Below are 10,030 nucleotides of genomic sequence, written 5' to 3' on the forward strand. Positions count from 1 at the left end.
AACAGGTGCCGCGCAACCAGACGGCGCAGCGATTAGTTTTGGCCACCGCTCCCGTGGTCCGTTTACTTCAGCTCACGGCTGTACCTCCCCTTTAACTTAATACCTTACACGCCTTAGCGACATCTGTTTGAATTTTTATACAATCTATGTCATAATGCGGTCATTATTCTATCTAAACGGGCGCCGCCCACTCAGTTGAATTCAGAACTCATTTGAAACAGCGGAGGGGACAGCCGCCTCCCCTTCCGCCCGGTGCTCACCTCTTCCTTTTTGACCCTAGAAACCGTTAACAGAAGCAGGCGAACAACCAGCAAGAAAGCACCGCAGTGTGGTTTCCCATCACCCTCTCCCACCTTCTTAGAGAATCCATCAAGAAGAAAAGGTGCGATAACCCTTCTTTATGACCTCACCAGACGATTATTATTCACACGCCCAGCCGCTAAATCACCCCCCCCACCAACCCCCCCATCCCCACCAACCGATCATGCGCATCACGAATGCTGCTGCACCCGTAGCTAACCTGAATAGCAAGCCCAAACCGGCACATGAAACTTAAACGCCAATCATATCTGCCTCCTAGGCTACTCATATGTACTCAGAACTCAAAATGTACTCAGAACTCAAAATGTACTCAAACTCAAAATGTACTCAGAACTCAAAATGTACTCAAACTCAAAATGTACTCAGTACTCAAAATGTACTCAAACTCAAAATGTACTCAGTACTCAAAATGTACTCAAACTCAAAATGTACTCAAAACTCAAATTGTACTCTAACTCAAAATGTACCCAAAACTCAAAATGTACTCAAAACTCAAAATGTACTCAGTACTCAAAATGTACTCAAACTCATAATGTACTCAAAACTCAAAATGTACTCAAACTCAAAATGTACCCAAAACTCAAAATGTACTCAAACTCAAAATGTACTCAAAATCAAAATGTACTCAGTACTCAAAATGTACTCAAACTCAAAATGTACTCAAAACTCAAATTGTACTCAAACTCAAAATGTACCCAAAACTCAAAATGTACTCAAAACTCAAAATGGACTCAGAACTCACTCGGCCTCAGACGTACTCAAACTCACTCAAGCTCAAACTCACCATGGTACATTAGCCTCGCGCTCACTCAAACTCAAACTCACGTGTGAGTTTGAGTCCAAATGAGTAAGTGAGTGGACTCATGAGTGAGTCCGCCGACTTCTGCTTGCCACTGACGCGAGGGCTGTAGTGACCTGTCATTACTTGCGCAGCGAATATCTGGGGAATCCCGGCTTCTACGCCATTGCGGCCCGTGCCGCATGACCCCCGTTCGCAGTTGACACTCAAACGGCGTCATTACGAATAAAATTCCTGACAGCAGTGTCATGACACCCCACACCGCCTGACCACGCAGCTTGCCAGCCGCTGTCAACGACGTTCATCGATTAATAGAAAGTTTTAGCTAACCGTGTGTACCATGTGTACCGTGTGTACCGGGACCCGACTGCGCATGTGCGCACGGCCACTGCGAGGAGAACCTCCTCTCACCGTAACGAATGCGCAGAGACGGCAAGGCGTGGCCCGCCCGTCACCGAAACTAATCCGCCCTATCGGAACGAATGCGCACATTCCCAGTCGGAGCCCGGTACGCACGGTACACCCGGTATGCTAAAACTGTTTAACAGAGATAAACTTACCCTTGCCTGCGATTTCTCTTCCGGTGGTGTCTCTCGTGGAGCGGCAGCTCCGTAGCGACGGTGTTCTCGTCCTCCCGTGGCTGCGTTCGGCGAAGTTGTCGTCGTAGTCGTCTGTGCGGATGCCTCCTTCATAGTTGTGGTTCCGTAGCGACGGTCTTGTCGTACTCCCGAGGCTGCGTTCGGCGTAGCTGTCGTCGTAGTTGTCTGTGCGTATGCTTCCTTTATCGTAGTGTTTGGCACTTTGAATCGGCACTTGTCGATCGCTTGACGGCCTTGTCGGCCCGGCTGGAGGCGGAGGACTGCAGGGTCGACCGTAGTACATGGGCCTTTCGTAGGCGGCCTGGAACGAAACAAAAACGGGGCCAGTACAGTGCCTAAAAACGAACCAAACGTAGTAAGTTTTCAACGGAGGGGTGATAGGGGAGGGGGGGGGGGGGGGCGGAAGAAAGGATACGCGGGGGCGAATGTAAATTGGCATTTAGGGGAGGAAAGGGATTGTTCGGCCGCCGTACTGACTCGTTACTGTTCTCGTGCGTGCAAGCGCGAGCGCGCATTGGAACAAGTTCCCATATTTGCAGAGGAAGTTCATGCTACTAACAATAATGCTTTTGATGGCACACAGGAAGTTAATTAGGTCTTTCCAAATGAAAAAGACTCACAACAACTTACTTTCCAGCAACGGACAAGCTCCGCTGGTTCGATTACTGCCCGCAGAGGCCTTGTGTGTCTCGCGTAGGCAAAGTACAAAAATTTCGTTGGGGGATTGCTTTACTTGGGGAAGCTTTACCGAAGCACAAAAACGTTTAAGATTTCGGCGCAGGTTAAAAGTTCCGAGACCAGATTATCCAGAACTAACCTGTGTCACTCAACCCTTACCATGCACTTGGGTGCGTTGACCATCTTTATCGTTCCCGATTTTGTGCGTTACTTGCGTGCATGCAACAGCGCAGGCGTAGCTCTCACCCTCACCGTGCTAGGCGGTTCGGCCAAAGGGGTGGACATGTAGACGCGCTTAGAAGTTGTAGGCGGCATCATGGGAGAGGCCGGGCGCGGCTCTGGGGGATCGGAGGCGCTCCATCCCATCATCCTCGGGGCACACATGGTGCGGCCGCCCTGCGGGAATCCCATAGGAGGCACGGGACCGGAGATGCTCAGTGAGATCACCGACTCGGACTTGTGCACCATGCCGCCAGGAGGGGGAAAAGAAGAGTGAGGAGGCGGAGAAGAGGAGTAAGGTGGAGGAGAAGGAGTAGACTGCGTGCCCGACGGCCTCTGGTACATCGTGATTACGCCTCTGTAGTTGCCCCTCTGCGTCGTGAACTGAAACGCGCACCCCACAAGGTTTCATTAGGACTGTGGGGCCAAATACGTCCCACGCGCTGTTGCCTGCCCCAGGGCACACGCTCGGAAATTTGGGAACCCATTCAACGCCTATGTCCAACAGAAAGAAATGGACGTGGCTTCGCGGCGCCCCTCTGGTGAGACCACCGAAGCAGAATGCAGTATGGTGGGTGCGCATCAGGGTTCGCTGGACCGTTAATGTGTAGTCAATTGACAATCACCCGTGTCTCATTGTCTTTTTCGCAGACTATTGGACTCCGCTTGTACGAAATGCGGAAAAGCATATCGTGAAATAACGCCTTGATGCTGCAACACTTGGGAGTCATCTTCGGGTGAGTTTATTGCGATATCGAATAGAAGGAGGACATGATGCACGTCCAGTGCTGTAATCCGTTGGTAAAGGTATAAACGTCGTTTAGCCAGGTAAATGCTTGGAATTCAAATAAGCAACTTCTACTCTACAGCCAAACCGAATGTACCGTATTTTCATGCGTATAACCTGCACCAAAATGCGTAAATGTCAGTGGCAAAGTAGGGGTACGGATAATACGCGGGTTTTTTTTCTTTAGAGCAGCTTCACGGCAATGCGCGTTGTGCCGTGAAGCTTTTGCGCAGTAACACTGACTAAGCCTTCCATAGCTCTAGCTAGACCAGTGACACTGAGTGAATTGTGACTTTCGCCTTGTAGTCAGTGTATTCTACTTGCTAAATATACGCTTTTTCTGTTTACATAGTATGTGACGTGTTGCTTCAGCAGTAGCTTTGGTGCAGCCTTTCCTGTATCAAGTGTGTGGGCAGTACGCGAGGATTTATTTTTCTTTTCCCGCGGGCTGAAAGTGGGGGTGCGGATTATACACAGGGGCGGGTTATACACGCAAAAATATGGAAAGTATATCTTTAGCCTGTGGGCCTGCTCTCTACGGCATGCCAAGGAATGAGGCACACTGCGGTTGCGTGAAAGAACTCTTTACTCACATCCTCCACGCTGTCGCCCGTCCGGGCATACACACACACACCATCACCAGAAACACTCTGCGTCCCGAGTCCCCGCGCGCGGTTCTTCTTCACTCCACCCGCTCCTACCCGTCCACTCGCGCCATCTCTCCGGCGACCGGGCCGCACGGTAGGCGAGGAGGGCGAGGGGCTCCGGGCGACACCCCCTAGGCCAGAAGGTGTCGGGCCAAGGCGCTCCCCACATCTCTCCCCCCCTCAAACACGGGATACGGGTCCATCATTGAAGATCGCCCTCGGGGTTCTAGTGCACGAGGAACCGCTGGTCGGCGCCTGGGGCCGCCCTGTGCGGCTGTGGGTGGGCTGGCACCCGCCGAAGTGTGCAGCATGCCGCTCTGTCGCCATCGCCACCATGTAGGCGTCCGCGGGAGCGCATTCTCGGCTGCCCGGCGCAGGATTCCACCGAACGGCCAGGCTCCTCTCGACAGCGTCCCGCTGTCCCGATCTCCGCTGCTCGGCGCCAGAGCCGGAGGCGCCGCGATGAGCCCGGGGCAAACCCGGTTGACGGGCGCTCGTAGAGGCTCGAAGCCGCCGAACGAGCTGCAGGCTCTGCGCCCACCGACGCCTCCACGCCAGGGATACAGCTCCGCGGGGAGCTCAGCAGGCCTCCAATCCATGGACACAACTCCACTGTAGACCAGGAGGCGCACCGCAACCGCCTCGCATCTCCGAAGGGCAGCAGGACCCCCGGGCCGTGGTAACAACTCCCGGGTCGAACCAAGAAGGCCCTCTGCTCGGCAGGCCCGGGCCGGACTCGCAACGCCCAGGCACGAACGTATCGCCCCGCACCACCAGGCCGGTGGCGCGAAGCTCCCGGGTCGCACAGGAAGGGCCAGCTGTCGGCAGGCCCAGGCTGGCATCGTAACAGCCATTGATTGATTGTAGGGTTTAACACGCCGACGCAACGCAGGCGATGAGGCGCGCCGTAGTGGAGGGCTCCGGATTAATTTTGACCACCTGGGGATCTTTAACGTGCGCCGAAATCTCGTACACACGGGCGTTTTTGCTTTACGCCTCCATCAGAAAAGCGGCCGCCGCGGCCGGGAATCGAACCCGCGACCTTGTACTCAGCAGCGCAACGCCTTAGCCACTGAGCCACCGCGGCGGGTCATCGTAACGGCCGGGCACAAAACCACGACTCGCACCACCGCACAGGTGGCGCGATGAAACTTGAAGCGGTGACTGTGCTGCGGGTTGCTCCGTGGTAGAACCACGTGAGACCCGGACCCGTGGGAGGTAGACACTACCGCACCCTCAGGTCGTAACGATGGGTGCGAATCCTATCGCCGGCCGTTCTGTCCTCAGTAGCGGGACTCCCACCTTCTGGTTCCGCTACCACCTGTTCGTCATCGCCAGTGCGAACGTGATAGGCCTTGAGATCGCTAACGTGCACAGGACCCACCAGCTCGTCGCTTTCAAGCGACTGCATCTCATACGTGAGCAGAGTCGTCTGCGCCGTAATTCTGTATGGCCCTTGCCATTTGTGTGCGAGCGCTGCGGTGAAACCGCGTGCAGCGTTGCTGAGTGGGTGCGTTCTCCTTAGCACTAGGTCACCGATGTTGTACACAAGGTGACGACGGCCTTTGTTATACTGCTCGGCTTGCTCCATGCGCGCCACGTCGAGGTTCTCCCGAGCCGTGCGTTGCGCTGCCCAAAGGCGTTCCCGGAGCCTAGCCGCGTACTGCGACAGAGAAGGGGCGTTACCCGCCGCCGCGTACAGCAGTGCATTTTCCATTGGAAAAGCGATCTCTCTACCGAAATTTAGGTAACCTGGTGTCAAACCTGTTGACCTATTTACGGTAGTCCTAGTCGCGAAAGCCAGCTCAGGCAAACGCGCGTCCCAGTCCTTATGCTCCTTGGTTGTCGCAACCAGCATGCACTTCAGGTTCCTGTTCACCCTCTCAGTGATGTTGCTCTGAGCATGATAAGGACTCGTTTTCCTGTGCCGAATGTGCAGCGCTCGACAACAGTCTGAAAAGACTTTGCTTGTGAAATACGAAGCATTGTCAGTGATCAGGTCGGAGGGGAAGCCGAAACGAGTGAATGTCTCCACCAGCTTCTCTACGATCCGCTCCGACGCTAGCTTTCTAAGGGGAAACAACTCCACCCACTTAGAAAAGTGGTCCGTTATAACCAGAATGAACTGGTTTCCTCGCGCGGATCTTGGGAGGGGTCCCATTACGTCACACGCTACAATCTGCCACGGGTAGCTGCTTTCCACCGGCTTCATGAAACCCACAGGTTTCCCAGCGCGCGGCTTCGCTACCTGGCAAAGAGGGCAAGCACGGGAATAGCTCATTACGTCTCTCCTCATGCCTGGCCAGGTCGCGACACGGCATAACTTGTCGTAAGTCTTACTGCCGCTGCCATGTCCTGCCAGCGCTGAGTCATGAAAGTACCGCATGAACCGTTTCCGCAACTTCCTCGGGACCACGACTCGAAAGGGGGATGAAAGCACCTCTTCGTCGTCCAGTTGGGGAAAGTAGCGAAGTAATAAGCCATCGTCGCCCAGCAGATACGCGTCAAACCCCTCAGCGTTACCGGTGCAAGCTACGCCTCCCGCTAGCCTTTTCAGCACCCGCTGGCACAGACCGTCTGCTTTCTGGGCCTCAATGAGCTCTTCCTTACTCACTACCTCCCCCCAAGACAGATTCCTTTCTGCCTCTGTTCTCGGGGGACGAGAAATCGCAGCTGCGAGATGCCGTTCCTCTTTCCCTTTGCGGCCGGCCTCGACTCCTCCGGCCGGCCCTTTCCTCCCCCTCTCGGGGTGGCCCGCGCCGCCCATGAAACCACTGCACTCGGCGTGCGCGCTTCCGCCACCCCCTTCCGATAAGGGGAGCAAACTTTCCGCCAACATTCGGCGCTGATCATCGGATCCTGAAAAAGATGCGACGATCGCTTCTACATCAGTGCTCATCCTTCCTAACGCCTTTCCCTGGCCTTCCGCAGCACAGTAGAGTTTATATGCCCCGTGCGGTTGCAAACCGTGCATCGGCGCGTTCGCGAAAGGAAAGAAAGGGGGTTGCGGCCCGTACCGATAGCCGTTCCTCCCCATGTCGAGCACAACACCCTCCCTCGAGAGGAAATCTCTGCCCAGTATGACTGAAACAGACAAACCAGGCAAGCAAACAAAACGCTGTCTGCGCTTTCTGCCATCAAAACCGAGCGTGAGTCTCACAGCTCCGTCTGCTTTTGCCGAACCCGCTGCTAAGCTCAAGGGTGTCTCGGCGGGCCTGACCCGGATTCTTCTTTTCCGGCAGACTTCGAAGATTTCGTCCCCGATGAGAGAAACCGTCGAGCCCGTGTCGACCAGTGCAAAAAGTTCGCGACCGACTAATTGCACTCGCATGAACGGGGCCACCGAGGATGGGTCCCCGTGTGCCCTACATGCGGAGGGGGCCAGTTGCCCGTCGACGCCAGCTTCGGGGTGCCCTGGGGGCTCCCTCGTGCCCCCTCTGTCTGGCCCCCTCTTCTCGCTTTCCGCCGGCGACGATGAGCCACCGTCCTTCACCGTCGCCGGCGATCCGAGTTTCCCTGCGTGCTACGCATTTTCTCGGGGCATTGACGGGAGAAGTGGCCAGGCTTGCGACAAAACCAGCACAAGCGGGCTGCTTCGTCCTGCCTCCCTCTTCCGTCGCCTGCGTTGCTTCCGACCGAGGAGTTTGTGGGGCCGTTATCCGCTCCCCCTCCCGACCAGGCGCAACCCGGTTCGAGCGATTCCTCGGGTCTCGGCGGCAACCTGTAGTGAAGCTCGGCGAGTAAATCCGCCTGAATTACCCGGGCTTCTTGTGCGAGGGCCTCCAAGTTGCGAAAACTCCGGCCTCGCAGGTACGGTCTGAAACGCGGGTGGCATTGCCTGCACACGCGCGCTACCTTGACCGCGTCGGCTGCCTCGGGGTCGGCCCGTTCGTACAGCTCCTGCATTGCCCGCACGTACTCGAGGAGACTCTCCTCAGGGTGCTGCGTGCGAAGGGCAAGCTCGTCCCTCATACGGTGTTCGTAATCGGGTGGCAGGAATTCAGCGCGGAAGCGCTCCTTAAAATCTGCCATCGACTCGAAAGCCGGTTGGCAGCGCCTCCAACGCGCAGCGCTTCCTACCAGTGCCACGGGCAGGACCTGCCTCAACACGTCATCATCCGATGCGCCTACCGCAGTCTGATACGAATCCAGTTGCTGCAGGTATTGGCAAACGGATTTCACGTCTCCGTAGCCGGAATAGGAGGGAACCTCGATATTCAAACGCAGCTTCGAGACCGGCACTACAGGACCCGCGGTGGGAGCAGCTAGCGCCGAACCGAGCATTCGGGTCATCTCCGCGAACATCCCGGTCATCTGCCTCATCATTGAGGCGAGATCTGCGGTCTGCAACTGACCAGCAGCCTCCTGCGCAGCGGCCGCTGAGTCTCCCCCCGAGCCCTGCGGCTCCTCCTTCTCTCCCGTCTCTCTCCTTGTGGTAGGAGCCATTTCCAGCGAACTACCCAACAAAAAGCTTTCTCAACCACGCCAAACTGTAGACGCGAAATACAGAGGAAGCCGCGCTAACTACATACGCAACGCGACAAACACACTCCACACACAAATCTATAATGGAAGCAAAAAACGAACTTCAAGACAATACATTCGACCAACGGGGCTGAACTACAGCCACATTAAAATACAAAAAAACCACAGTAGGGCCACGTCAAAATACACAAGCGACTAATATCCCTACAAACGCTAAATACACTCGCAATGTAACCACTCAGGCCGTTATCCAAACAACAGAGAAAAAGAACGCAAGAAAAACTTCAGGCATCTACAGCCATCGTAAAACCTAAGCAAACTAAAACACTGGCCTCAAAACTAATTTGCAAACATGTATTTACACGGCTCAAAGCCCTGGTCTCCCACTGCCAAAATGGCGCTTCCTTCCCGGAACAAAGGAATGCCGTCCCAAACCGCAGTGGGCCCCTTCCCGGCAGCCGCAGAGAGCAAATGTCCACGGGTGGGCTTGACATCAGCCCCACGTTCGGGCGCCAGATGTGGGCCTGCTCTCTACGGCATGCCAAGGAATGAGGCACACTGCGGTTGCGTGAAAGAACTCTTTACTCACATCCTCCACGCTGTCGCCCGTCCGGGCATACACACACACACCATCACCAGAAACACTCTGCGTCCCGAGTCCCCGCGCGCGGTTCTTCTTCACTCCACCCGCTCCTACCCGTCCACTCGCGCCATCTCTCCGGCGACCGGGCCGCACGGTAGGCGAGGAGGGCGAGGGGCTCCGGGCGACACCCCCTAGGCCAGAAGGTGTCGGGCCAAGGCGCTCCCCACAAGCCGTACAATAAAGGAAAGTGAGCACGGGAGTTGGCACGGAGCTAAGATGGAATGACTGTGCTATAGGTTGATGATTGATGATGGCGAGCAGGGGTGGGTGTCAGTGCCCGCTCAAGGACAGGTAGAAGTGTTTGTGCTAGTAAGTGTAAATTATAACACTTTGTTCCTTAAAGGCTTTATTCGTTTTATTTTATTCGTCTCTTGCTGCCGACGTCTTCTTCTCTTGCGCTCGAAAATTCCTCTGCCGAAATTCTTTTTGTGAAGGCCACCGCTGGTCAATTTACTTTTCCCTACTGCCTCTAATTATTAGACTTTGGGCACGTGAACACGGTGATCATTTAAAATTTGTTTACATTCAGTACTTTAATTATTAACGGTTAAACACACGTGGAGAATGACTTATGCTAGGCGCAGGAGGAGGCCCTAGGTAAAAAGACTATCAGGAGGACCTCATAAAATGCCACAAATTTTTGATAACATTCAAAATGCACAAAGCAGTGGTGTCTGGCAACCCAATTGCACATAATTATGAACGTAAGCACACAACAGAGAAACAAAAAGAAGGAACCAGGGATTGCTACTTTGTTCTTTTGTGTGGCGGTATATTGAGCACTGATACAGAAGCAAGTTTTTACTGCATGAGTAATTCGAGTATAGGTTAGTTACTTGGCAGCGTTTTCGT

The sequence above is a fragment of the Haemaphysalis longicornis genome, unplaced genomic scaffold (genome assembly GCF_048455015.1).
Source record: "Haemaphysalis longicornis isolate Haplotype H1 unplaced genomic scaffold, Haemaphysalis longicornis Haplotype H1 scaffold_1, whole genome shotgun sequence".
Taxonomy (NCBI): domain Eukaryota; kingdom Metazoa; phylum Arthropoda; class Arachnida; order Ixodida; family Ixodidae; genus Haemaphysalis; species Haemaphysalis longicornis.